Here is a 14,349-nt window from a genome sequence, read left to right on the forward strand (position 1 = left end):
AATCGGTGAACATCTCTCGTTACTGTACAAGCTTCACAATTTTAATTATCAAATGCTATGGCGCCTTGCTAGGTCGTAGCAAATGACGTAGCTGAAGGCTATGCTAACTATCGTCTCGCAAATGAGAGCGTAATTGTCAGTGTAGCATCGCTAGCAAAGTCGGCTGTACAGCTGGGGCGAGTGCCAGTAAGTCTCTCTACACCTGCCGTGTGGTGGCGCTCGGTCTGCAATCACTGACAGTGGCGACACGCGGGTCCGGCGTATACTAATGGACCGCGGCCGATTTAAAGGCTACCACCTAGCAAGTGTGGTGTCTGGCGGTGACACCACAAAAATCAATGGCAACCACTGCGGCGCGGAGTCTGCACGCCGCTGCCAGTGCAATTAAATCGCGACATTCTCCTGTGACCGTTTGTATATTAACTGAGCCGCCCGGAGTTGTCTGTTCCGGGGATAGAATGCTCGGCAGGATCTTGCGGCATCGCGTTGCCAGTAGGCGTGTAAAAATTTTACAGTCTGCGCTAAGCAGAGTTAGGGGACGGTAATGTGCTGTCGTCACACCTGGTGTTGGTTTGTGGATGGGTATAATAATTCCCGTGACGAAGGACGGCGGTACGGCGTTCCCCATCGTCAGCTGTTCATGAAACATCGTTGTCCACCGTGACGCCATTAGTGTGAAGAAAGCGCGATAAAATTCTATCGGCAACCCGTCGACACCAGGTGACTTATTCAGAGCACCTTTTTTGATTGTATCGTGGATTTCGTCACGTGTAATTGGCTCCATCAGCTCGTCCGCTTCGTCGCTGGTGAGGGTGCGAGTTACGTGAGGTAACACAGACTCTTCAGCGTGGTTGTTGGTACTCTCCTCCTGGTACATTGTGCGGTAGTGGTCGACAAAGGCACTGACGATTTCGGCCTGGCAAGTGACGTGCTGGCCGCGACAGGTGGTGATCTCGGTGATGAGTTGTTGTCGTCGATGTTTCCTATCGGAGGCGATATGATGCATGGTCGGATGTTCTTGTTCCGCCGAATCGCGACATCGGGTTCGCACCATAGCCCCTTGCAGTCTACGGCGTGTCAAAGTTACAATTTGCGCCTTAATCCTGCTGCGTTCCCTCTGGGTGTCGGGGGTGGGCGGTTGGGCGTCCAGGTCGCGGAGAATGGCGTAGAAATAGTCGGTAGTGTGCCGGCGCCACGTAGCAACTTCCTTTCCATCCTGATTCAAAGTACGTCGAATGGCAGGTTTGGCACATTCCTGCCACCAGGTCAAGGTCGTGCAGTATTTAGGTAAGCGACGTTCACAGATGGCCCATGTCTCGGTAACACGTTGAAGACATTAGGGATCATGAAGATGGGAGATGTTTAGCTTCCACGGTGCACGACTACGCCAGACCACTTGCTTGGGGAAGAGAATGTTGCAGATGTAGGCACAGTGGTCCGAAAAGGCCAGGGGCCAAAGTTCTGCACCTTGGACTGCAGGTGTGAGTTCCCGAGAGACGTAAATTCTATCAAGGCGGCTCGCGGAGTGACTCGTCTGTTAAGTATGTCCAGGCGCGTCGCCGTGCTGAACTTCCCAAGTGTCGCGGAGCAACAGATCTCGGACGACAAGACGCAGCTCTTGACAGGTGTTGTAGTGGGGCACTTGATCTTTCGGGTGCAAGACACAATTAAAATCACCCCCAAGCAGCGTCCAAGAAACAAAGGAGCGATTTCTTCCGAATAGAAGAGTGCCCTGTCGCGTCTGCGGGTGGAGCCTGACGGAGCGTAAATGTTGACGATACGCGTCCCCATGACGGTGACGGCCATGCCTCTGGCAGGTGGAAGGTATGTGATATCGGCCACTGGAATGCCTTCTCTTGCGTAGATGGCTATGCCGCATCCCAGGTGGTCACCAGGAGAAGGATAAGTGTTATATCCCGCGACGTCTGGAAGTGTGGCCAAGTGTACTTCCTGTAGTAGTGCGATATCGACGTCCGACGCCCCTATCATCCCTCGCAGCCGTTGAAGTTTCACGGGTGAGCAAATGGTGTTAGTGTTGATCGTCGCTATTCGGTAGGTTTGGAGCCGTACCCCGCCGTGGAGGGGAAATCCACCGGCGGAGGATGAAGAGGGGCGAGGCAACGGCGAGTCGTGCCGTACGCCACCTGACGGCGTTATCAGCGGCATAACGATGCTTCCGTCTGGGGTAACTCTGTCCCCAGCGTGTGGTCCGGGTCCTCGTCGACGTCCTCACTCCACATCATTGAAGGCGTTGTCGTTGTGATGGTCATACGTTCCTCTTCGGTCGTAGAGGCGGAGGACGTCTCGGCGGCAGTCGCAACGGTGGAGTCCATTGGTTCAGGAGCACCTGTGCGAGCCAGTAAAGTAGGCATCGACACAGCCACAGTCGGCGTTATGTTGTCGTCATTCGTGTCGTCGTGCAGGTTCTCCGAGGCCTCGTCGGGTCGGGCGGCCTCTGGAGCATCAGGGGGAGGTGACCCGTCTCGTTCCGAGACCGTACGGCGCCTCCTCTTGCGCCTCTTAGGTGAACGTTGTTTGCGGGTTCGTCCCTCCTTGTCGGAAGACGGAAGGGAGTCGCGTCGCTCTTGAGAGGAAGGCCGTCGCGGGAACGTCAAACATATGTTCGGGCGGGTGGGTGTCGGAAGTCGTCGCTGTTGGTAGTGGCGCCGGAGTAGCGTCAGGCTTTGAGCGCGACATGTCGGCCCCGGCGGTATCCGTAGCAGCTGGAAGCGTCACCGGTACATGATCCGAAGGGGCGGCGGTCGGTGGGAGGAGAAGAGAGCGCCGATGCGTAGGTGATTGGTAAAACCGTCGTCGGAGCCGGAGGTGCCACGGTAGCGGCTGGCAGTTGGGAGATTCGTCGCTGAAGACACTCAGATCTGAGGTGGCCTTCTTTACCGCACCCGGAACAGGTCTTGGGTTGGCCGTCGTATATGACAACCGCGCGGCACCCGCTAATTTGCAGGTAAGATGGCAAGTGGCGATAGAGGTCGATGGTGATCTGCCGTACACCGTTAAGAACGGGGTACGTTTGGAATTGCGCCCAGCTTTCGGCAGTGTGGCCATGTACAGTGCGGAAAGCCGCGATAACGTCTTCCGCCGGAAGCTCGAACGGGAGTTCGAAAACTCGTATGGTGCGCATTCCTAAGCCGGCATGGTCGACAGTGACCGCTCCGACATTGCCGTCGGCGTGGCAAAAGCGTAATTCATGGTTGGTGTCACGAAGTATTCTTTCACATACCGCGTCATTGACGACTTTGACGTACACCGTACTGCTTAATATGGACAAATGGATGCCCAAGATGTCGGCAGCTGGGATCTTAGCAACGTCGCGTAGGAAGCGTTCCACTTCCAAGGCCTTCGGTCGTGCGTATTCGTTGCAGAAGTTGAATCGTAATGTTGATTTTCGAAAACGGTTTTCCATGATTCTAGTGCACGTAAGCGACACGTAAGTGACGCCCGCTGAAATGTAAACAACAGCGAGCGCGCGCGCTCCGCGGGCGGAAACAACAACACGTCCGCACTGCACGGCGGCGAAAGCCGGACCGCTCTCGGCTAACCTGGTGGGTCAGTTATATAACGATATATGCACTGGCATATTGACTTACAGTCAACGTCTTGTTGTCAGGTATTTTAGCACACTGGATTTTCATCCGGGAGAAAGTTCAATCCCGCGTCGGGCCATCCTGGTTTAGGTTTCCCGTGATTTCTCTAAACAGCGTAAGGCAAATGCCGCGATGTTCCTTCGAAATGGTATGGCCGCTTTCCTTGTCCACCCCAAACCCGACCTTGTGCTCCGTCTCTAATGACCTCGCTGTCGACGGGTCGCTATACTCTAATCTCCTCCTCCTCCTCCTCTGTCAGGTATTTGACAGCACTGTTTCAATACTGCCTTTACAGTCAACTACTTACCCTACACTTACTAACATATACACTACTGCACATTAAAATTGCTACACCATGAAGATGACGTGCTACAGACGCGAAATTTAACCGACAGGAAGAAGATGCTGTGATATGCAAATGATTAGCTTTTCAGAGCATTCACATAAGGTTGGCACCGGTGGCGACACCTACAACGTGCTGACATGAGGAAAGTTTCCAACCGATTTCTCATACGCAAACAGCAGTTTACCGATGTTGCCTGGTGAAATGTTGTTGTGATACCTCGTGTAAGGTGGAGAAATGCGTACCATCACGTTTGTGACTTTTATAAAGATCGGATTGTAGCCTATCGCGATTGCGGTTTATCGTATCGCGACATTGCTGTTAGCGTTAGTCGAGATCCAATGATTGTTAGCAGCCGGCCGGAGTGGCCGTACGGTTCTAGGCGCTGCAGTCTGGAACCGAGCTACCGCTACTGTCGCAGGTTCGAATCCTGCCTCGGGCATGGATGTGTGTGATGTCCTTAGGTTAGTTAGGTTTAATTAGTTCTAAGTTCTAGGCGACTGATTACCTCAGAAGTTAAGTTGTATAGTGCTCAGGGCCATTTGAACCATTGTTAGCAGAATATGAAATCAGTAGGTTCAGGAGGGTAATTCGGAACCCCGTGCTGGATCCCAACGGCCTCGTATCACTAGCAGTCGAGATGACAGGCATCTTATCCGCATGGCTGTAACGGATCGTGCAACCACGACTCGATCCCTGAGTCAACAGATGGGACGTTTGCAAGACAACAATCATCTGCACGAACAGTTCGACGACGTTTGCAGCAGCATGGACTGTCAGCACGGAGACCATGGCTGCGGTTACCCTTGACGCTGCATCACAGACAGGAGCGCCTGCGATGGTGCACTCAACGACGAACATAGGTGCACGAATGGCAAAACGTAATTTTTTTCGGATGAATCCAGGTTCTGTTTACAGCATCATGATGGTCGCGTCCGTGTTTGGCGACATCGCTTTGAAGGCACATTGGAAGCGTGTATTCGTCATCGACATATTGGCGTATCACCCGGCGTGATGGAATGGGGTGCCATTGGTTACACGTCTCGCTCACCTCTTGTTCGCATTGACGGCACTGAACAGTGGACGTTACATTTCAGATGTGTTACGACCCGTGACTCTACCCTTCTTTCGATCCCTGCGAAACCTTACATTTCAGCAGGGCAACGCACGACAGCATGTTACAGGTCCTGTACGGGCCTTTCTGCATACAGAAAATGTTCGACTGCTGCCTGGCCAGTACATTCCAGATCTCTCACCAATTGAAAACGTCTGGTCAATGGTGGCCGAGCAACTGGCTCGTCATAATACGCCAGTCAGTACTCTTGATGAACTGTGGTATCGTGTTGAAGCTGCATGGGCATCTGCACCTATACACGCCATCCAAGCTCTGTTTGACTCAATGCCCAGGCGTATCAAGGCCGTTATTACGGGCAGAGGTGGTTGTTCTGGGTACTGATTTCTCAGGACCTATGCACCCAAATTACGTGAAAATGTAATCACATGTCAGTTCTAGCACAATATATTTGCCCAATGAGTACCCGTTTATCATCTGCATTTCTTCTTGGTGTACCAATTTTAATGGCGAGTAGTGTATTGCGTGGCACCAGCCTTGCAAGTTCAACACAGCAGAAGTCCCCACACAGACGCAGTTTGCAGAGCCTCGTGTTTTCGAAACGATCTTCAGAGTTTAACACTGGCAGATCGAGAGGTAATGTTTGAGAAAAGAAATTGATAACAGGAAGAAGTTTGTGAGTTGTTATCAATGCATTTTAATTTGTTGTAAAACTATTCCGTTCCACATTCCAGAAACCTTCTTCATATTTGTTTGCTGATGCCAGACAAGATATACCCGGTCGTACTTAATAACAGTAGCGAAAACCGGTAGAAAATCTATATTGGTAAACGGAAACGAAGTAATAGCGAGAATCGCAGACGACGGCGTAATTAGGTACTAGAGCAATCCCCATATTGCAGCATCACACAGAACCGGCAGACAAAGAACTAATGGACCTACCTATTCCTCTTCTTTTTCCGGTAAATCTTAACTGTGATGCTAGAGTACATGCTTAAATATTCCTCATGTATTCTGCAAGAGCAATGGTCACATATGTGTTGTTAGTGCACTGTGTTCTGTTGAGGCGTAACCAGAAGCACCGGAAACGAAGATGCAAAACGCAAGAGCAGATTAGGCGGTGAGGAAACGCCGGCCAATGGTGCGCGGAATTGGACCGCACCGCGCCAAGAGCGAAACCTAGATGAAGTGAATATAAACGCCGCTCCTGCTAGACCCGGCCGCTCAGATCGGCCTAGTCTGCAACGAGATTAGTGTTACGCTCTCAGATTGTCGTGATCCCTACCAAGTGCTTAATTCTACTCCGTGTATAGCAAGAACTTTACTGTTTTCATGTCGCCTTTCGCTAGCGACATTTGCTGTAATGAAAGTTAAGTATTGTCAATTTGTTTTCAAAAAATAAAAACTACTAATGTTGTTTGTTTGAATTTTTTTATAGTATTCCGAGAACGCAACATCCTTGTGCACCCTACAAGCAACGAGTGGGCAAGATCCCACATGTTCACTCACTTTATCAAAGATATTTCGGGCGGAAACTCACACTATATCTCTAAACAATCAAATAGAAGGACATGTGCAGAGAAACTGTCCTAAGTGCTTCATCATCGCCTGGTCCAAACCGCTAAGGACAGAAGCTTGAAATTTGAAGAGGATGTTGATCTTATCTTGTAGTTATTTTCCGAAATTTCAGCCACAAGGGTATGAAACAGGGGATGAAAGGTTTTTTGAAAAGATGTCGCTGATAAAGCAATTAGAAATTTATAATTTGAAAAGGGTGTAGATCTTACGAATATATTGTAGGCTTTGTTTGAGAAGGGATTTTTAGAAATTCTGTCTTTAATTGGGTAAAATAGGGGATGAAATGTTTCTTGAAAATACGTCGCTATTAAGGCAATTTTGAAGCTAGAACTATGTTGCACAATGTGTTGATTTGCACATGAGCGATGAGCGTAACAACATAAAAAGTCGATTAAATAACACAAAAAAGGAAGCGAAGCAGCGGTCGCTGAGCTAGTTAAGGAATAATTTCACGCTTGTCACTAGCTGCACATCATAAGCGCAGGTGGCGATGTGTTGTGACCACCTGAGCGGGTAGTGGTTCCCGTCAGGTGGCATCCGGCTCTGCTAATCAGCATCTGCCGTATCGGGGGCAAACTATAGAGCAAAAAGTGTTTCGAGTTGAACAGATTGCCACAAGCTCCTTCGCAGAAAGGATTTTGGATAGTTTTGCTACTACTGACGTCAGAAAGTGAATTAAACTAGTCTCGTTTTTCCATTAGTCTGACAACTTTTAGCTTACAATGGAAATGACAGGACTCGAACGCTCGCTCGACTTTGAGTTTACATTGTGCGACTTCAGCTACTAGACTTCTGGTACACAGATCTCTGTAGCAGCTAGAGTAGAAAACGACAACTCCTCCAGAAACGTGCACCTTACGTAGTTGCCATTTCATACAGAGGTCGAAAGTTAGTGTGATTGCTGCTTGCTGCTTGTTTAACTAGCAGCAGTTTAAGGTGTCCTCTCAGGTCAATACCTATTCACATCATCGTGAAATTACGAATTTTTCAGAATCAATAGAAAAATATTCGTAATAAGCTAGAAAACAAATATCGTTGCTGGTCGATGATTCGAGAATTTCTGTATAAATTATAGAACCACTCAGCCTTCTACCGTCTCGAACACACGATATTTTGAATATGAGTGTGGGATGCTAAAATCCTACCTACTGCGCCTCACATGTTTGTGTGTGCAGGTTTAAAATCAGTCGCGGGAAGAAAGTAGACGCTGCGGATGAACGGCACCGACAACTACCTGTCGGGCAATCCATGGATAAACATCTAGGGAGTGAGTAAGGAAGAACTATGGAGTTTATGAAACTCTGTGCTTATTGTGTCACTGACTACGGTTATTAAAACAAGGACAATGAAAAAGAACTCTCGAAATCTCTTGACGTAAGCTTGCTGTAGGCAAGACTTTTTTTCTGATTCATGTTAAGAAAAGTTATGGTATTTAAGCCAACTTTCTTTTAACTGTAACTCAATTTGTTTCTGACTTCACCAGTACGAGAGACTTACAGGACGTTACATATCTATGTGTAAAGTGAAAGTTTTATTATGTATGGACGGCAAATACATTGTTAATTGACGAAAAGTAAAGTTTGTATGTCTACTTATTTCATAAGTAGAATGAGTCTAAAAATTCCTGTACCTAGCGTTATTCGACGGAGAAGAAGTCAAGAGAGTTTCCAGCAGCCGGCTACCTAGCAAAGAAGAGCGTCTGAAAGTTCAAAGTACGTCACCTCGTTAAGAAATGGAAGGTGGTTCGAGGGAATAAACCGATATAACCCAGATTCACACTCACACTTTAAGTCATTAGAACGTTAGAAAGTCACAAAATCGAAGAAACTCATTCCTGAGAGAGCATTCTCCTACATGTAAATAACACCGAATACTGCTGAACATACTTCTATTACATAAGCAACAAAGAACCAGAATCTATCACAAACTCGAAAATGGAATAATAAATTTTGCATGTAACAGAATGCCGTCATACTTCCTCCATCACCATAACCAAATGTGTCTAAGAACAAGACCACGCGATTCACATACTTCAAAGGTTAGCCTTAGTACTGTTCATCTTAGGTTCTCAAGGCTTTTCACCGCTGATGTGTCGTTAACTGACACATAATTGTAACAAATCGTACCAAGTGTGATATTTGTGAAAAATCTTCGATGCACCATTGTCTTGAAACGGCGTACTGTCATAACACACAATTTACAATAAACAACAGAATACGATGAAATCCAATATGGAGCCTCCTAAGTATGTATCGACGTCATGTGACCCGACCCGAATGCCGTGAAATGCTACTGGTTGTTCGTGTTTCAGGCCAAGACGTCCCTAACGATAAGTCGTAAACTGGGAGTGTCTTAGTTCTCTCCCTGCGTCCTTCTACGTAACAGACGTTATCTTTGCCTGACCATCTCACTCTTTACAGACGATGTATCCTGTGTTAAATGGTCACTTGTGTTCATATGCGCCAACGTCCTTCATGACATAAACCCAAAAATTGGAAACATTAGCTAGGAAAGAATTTATAGTTCTTTCTTAGTCCTGTATTCAGAAATTACTCGAAAACTACTGATTTTTCTGGATGCCATAACAATATTTAATACTGGTGCTCGTCTTATCTATCCTTTACATAAGAAGCATCGATGAGGTCATGACGCATTAGTTCGAATAGGATGAGGTTGAAGAAAGAGATGAATCGAATCCTTTTTAAAGGACTAATCTGGGAATTCTCAACTGATTCAGGGAAACCACGGAAAATGTGACTATTCCGAAATGCAAGTCCAGTGTGCTAATCACAGAGCCACTTCATTCGCTTGTCCTTAGAGCTGGCAAATTAGATTGTGGTCTGTCTCCAGTATTAACATTAATGCCTTCATCTTTCATAAGCGTCTCTTATGTAGTTATTTTCACATCAAGATGTATAACATTCTACATTTTAAAATGTCTTTTGATGTTAACAGTACAGGGGTGTGGTTGGTGACTGACGTTTCAGAGGATTAATATTTCATTAGTAATGTTTCTGACAAGTTGTTGCAGTAAATGCAGCCAAAGAAAATGTGGTTTTGGTCTTCCTTTTCACCCCTGTCGCACAGGGAAGAGATAGTGTGATATTCATCCCAAGTGCGGGTTTTTTTAATCGACTATGATTGATCGTACAAGCACAAAGCCCGTCATATGACGACCCTATGAAAGAATGCCATCACTTCGAGACGAAACAAAGTTTTCTGAGCTATTAACTATTATTTACGACGAGTTACAAAATATAATTCAGCCAATCAACCTTATTCCATTTCTTCGTTTTCTGAAGATGCATTTTGAGTAAAGCAACATACACACTTGATTGAAATGATCAATTCGTGTAAGATTTCTTCTGTTTCTAGTCTGTCGATTAATCATTAAAGGAAATAAAAACATTATAGCAAAACGAGATGGTACAATAGCTTAATGACATATGTAATCGTAAAATAAAACTGAACGCCTATAAAAGTGACTCAACCACCCGTCACACAGTATGGAAAAGCATTTTTTACTATTGACCATAACTAGATGTTCCCTTTCAAAATGGAGATGTATAAATGCGTTCGCGGTTGTTAGATAAAATAAATTGTATGTTGTATATGAAAAGTTATAACGTGCAAAAATTTATAATTTGAAAGTTAACAAGCAAAGAAATAGTAATTACGTTGTTACTGACAAGAAATTTCCAAAAATTCTCCAAAATAATGTTAAAAATCCTTTAAAATTATTTTGAAAATGAATAAGGATTCTTCAAGGCCGCATTGGATGTATAGAGGTTTCTTTATTAGGTACCACAACTGGTTTCATATCATTATGACTTTTCGCTTCATAAGGCTAGAAAGGGTGTACAATGTCGTAATGATGAAGTTGTAAACCGATTAATTACGTAACGTCTGAAAAGGCTGATCAGCGGAAGGTCGAACTCGGAATGATATACTGTAAGACGAACGTCGGTCGAAAGCTCCAATGAAACACCAAAGATGTGTTGCAATGAAGTCAGGGTCCAAAAAAAGCTGACTCCTTATTAAATGTGATCCTAAAATGGAGTCCCCATTGAAAGTGGAATAATATTAGCACACACAAGGTCTCCGTCATATAGGTAACACCATAGAAGTCACCAATAAAACTGTGCTAAGCTCCTTGTTCACAGCACAAGCACAGTATCACATGTTCATTTTTTATTATAATTCTGCCGTAGCATTTATAATACCAGATGTAGAAATGCAAAAAGAGAAAAGCAACACTTCACAATCCTGCCGGTTATGCAGTACAAGGAGGTGATGAAAATCAAAGAAGAGAAACGGAATATTAAAGAAAATGCAAATATCCGTAAACAACAAAAAAATACGAACAAGGAAGCGGGTCCTGTTAAGAGAACACGTACAAATTGATGACAATGAACCAGATGGTTTGAAATAAGATATTTTTTGATCGTATGAAGAGCTGAAAAAGACGGAGACGTTTTGTACAGAGATTATTCTGCTCGTATTGGAGGTGTTCAAAATGCAAGGACAGTCAAACTTGTTATTTGTGTAACGTTCTTACGCAAACATTGCATGTCTCATGGTTTGATTGAAATTATTCAACACTGGACTTAATACTTTATATCAATAGCTTACATTATTGTGTTTTGATTCTACATTACTAATTTTAGCAAGATAAAATGAAAGAAACTTAAAACCGTGATAAACGAAAGACTACCGACTTATCAAATAAATAGAAAGCGATATTCTGCCTGCTCTACATGAGCAGGGAAGTGGGGAAAAGATTGTTGAATTCAACTTACGACGTCAATTTACAGGAGGTAGAACGGTCAGAACTTGTTAAGTGGGCATCTAGGGTTGCCGTTAAATGGCAGAACAGAAAATTAGGTAAAATACAGAGAATATATTTCAATGTACGGAACATAAAGGGCGCGCAAAGGGTCGTAAGTTACCAGACTTGGCCGGTCTAGGAGGTCGAACAACTAATTGAAATGGGCAGTGCAAGGGGAGGCCGTTCATGTTAATTGATGTTGGTGGCCGGTCATGGAACGCAGAGCTAGAGGTTCTGCCTCCTAAGAATGATGTCTGTCGCCGGCCGGAGTGGCCGAACGGTCCTATGCGCTACAGTCTGGAACCGCGTGACCGCTACGGTCGCAGGTTCGAATCCTGCCTCGTGCATGGATGTGTGTGATGTCCTTAGGTTAGGTTTAAGTAGTTCTAAGTTCTAGGGGACTGATGACCTCAGCAGTTAAGTCCCATAGTGCTCAGAGCCATTTGAACCATTTTTTAATGATGTCTGTCCTGCTTGAGGTCAGGACCACAAGAGAACGAGGCAACTGTGTACTGCAATGCAGAACCATCCAACGCCCACACACATGACCTGTATCCCACTCATGCTATTGGCTAAAACCGATGGCGTGAATACGCTAGCAGTTTCAACAGAGAGCACAAGACCTCTCTTGTCAGCAGCTTTAATTGGACAGAACTGCGTCGGTTCTGAAGTGCAGGCAACTTGTATCATGTGGGCACAGCCAGAGTTGCTCTGGGAGAAAACTTGCAGAGATTCGACTGGGCCTTTGAAATAAATTTTTTAAACCAATTCCCTAAAATATTCCTTGACTGGCTGCCACAATTTACACTTTACTATTGATAGATATCTAATTGAATAGCACACACTGGCAGACAACCTTCTCTGATATTGAACTGCATTACTTTTTCTACATAAGCAGCATAAGTGTGCACACATACTCAAACAATCAAACCACGCTTACAAAGCGTAAAAGCAGATACAACAACTGAGGGGCTGAGAGCACAAGCGTACAAATAAAGTTTCACAAGAAACTGGTCTTCAGTCCGGAACCGCGCTGCTTCTACGGTCGCAGGTTCGAATCCTGCCTCGGGCATGGATGTGTGTGATGTCCTTATGTTAGTTAGGTTTAAGTAGTTCTAAGCCTAGGGGACTGATAACCTCAGATGTTAAGTCCCATAGAGCTCAGAGCCATTTGAACCATTTAGAAGAAAATGGTCTGACTGCGCATGTGGTAAAACTAAGTAAAGATTTCCTTCAAAGTTCTGCATTCTGTGATAGTAAATTTTAAGATATAAATCAGCGCTTGGACTGCATTTAGAATACAGCTAGCACATGTGCAACGACGGGCAGAAGGAGAACTGCTGCTATCTTTAATCAAGCTTCAGGTACATTGTGTTTGAAAGCACAGTTATAGTGTACTGTACAATATATGCTTTTAAGAGTATCTGTAGTAATATTTAATATTTAATAATATTTAATGACGTTTCAAATTTCTCATGTTTTGAAATACTGAATGACGAAGGCAAAATTAACATCTTAACATATCACATTACGAGTTTCTTGAACTTAGGTCACCAGAAAGTTTTCAGTACCGGAAATGAAAACAGGAAACTTGCTTCAGTTACAGCCATGGTTGACGGATCAAGCGATACATGTGCCAAAGTCTCTGTAGGAAACAATGAATAATGGAGGAATGTTAGAAGGAATCGAATCAGCGAAGAAAATCCCCTAACAGTGAAGTTCGAGTAATCAGTAAACAGTGACCTTGCGTTTATGAACGAAGATTTTAGAAGGCACAATATTAGTCGCCCATCGATACCTCTTCTGCAGCCTTTGCATCAAGATGAATTTGAAATAAATTTTGAGAAGTGGAAAAATCTTTAGAAGATAAGGAACTAAATCCCTCCAATACCAGGAGTTCTGTAAAATTCCCAGACAGGAGTTGCCATGGTTGTGAGAAGAGAAAGTGGAGAAAGCATAAGCAGGACCTTCTGTAAGAGAAATCAGAGAAGGAAATGATTCCTTTTCTATCGACGCTAACTGTCAGGGCTGTATAGAAAGGGACTAGGAATAATCTTTCGTATATGTTGGGATGAGGCTAAATGAATTCGTTTTGATATTTTTATTTTATTTGCTATATACCTAGTGTTTTTCAGCGTGTTATATGATTTTGCATTAATTACTTACTTATCCTTGTTTAATAATGAACATGGTGCATATCAGGTGTGTCGCACCAAAAAAATCTTCAAAATAAGTCGCAGTAAATTAAATGTTTTTGCACTTGTATCTGTTTTACTTTAAAATGTTCGAAGTTCCAATGAGTATAAGTACTTTTAGTATATCATAAAAAATAATACCCCTTCATGAACCGTGGACCTTGCCGCTGGTGGTGAGACTCGCGTGCCTCAGTGATGCAGATAGCCGTAACGTAGGTGCTACCAGAACTTTTTTTTGTGGTGGTGGTGCTGAAGTCTGATCAACTTCGTTGATTTTTACTTCTGTAGGGAATGGAAAGGGTAAAAATTTTCTCTTTATTTATTTATTCCTCTTTCAGCTTTAGTTTGGGCTCACAGAAAGGTCCTTTAACTCGCTGCTTTTGGTGTGTGTTTGAAAACATGTGTGTAGAAGTGTTAAAGGACTTTATGTCCTTAAATTATGGAGAATTACGTAGGGATATCATTTACGGAGGCTCAAATACTATCGCCTTCGGTACTTTATATTTGTGGTTGCGTAAGGGTTCTACCGTACCTACTGTGGTGAGTTGTGGTGTACTGTCACGTATCATGTCCAACTTCCGAAATAAGGTTCGTGCCTTCTCCTTGACCTTGTCTGAGAGGTAAGATTCGCTTAAGGCTCGATGAATATCATGATTTCGGATCCACCATTGGGCTCCAGTGATCCATCGTAGGCATCTGCTTTGTACAACCTGTAACTTCTTGTAGTT

This window comes from Schistocerca serialis, chromosome 9 (genome assembly GCF_023864345.2).
Source record: "Schistocerca serialis cubense isolate TAMUIC-IGC-003099 chromosome 9, iqSchSeri2.2, whole genome shotgun sequence".
In the NCBI taxonomy this organism is placed as follows: Eukaryota; Metazoa; Arthropoda; class Insecta; order Orthoptera; family Acrididae; genus Schistocerca; species Schistocerca serialis.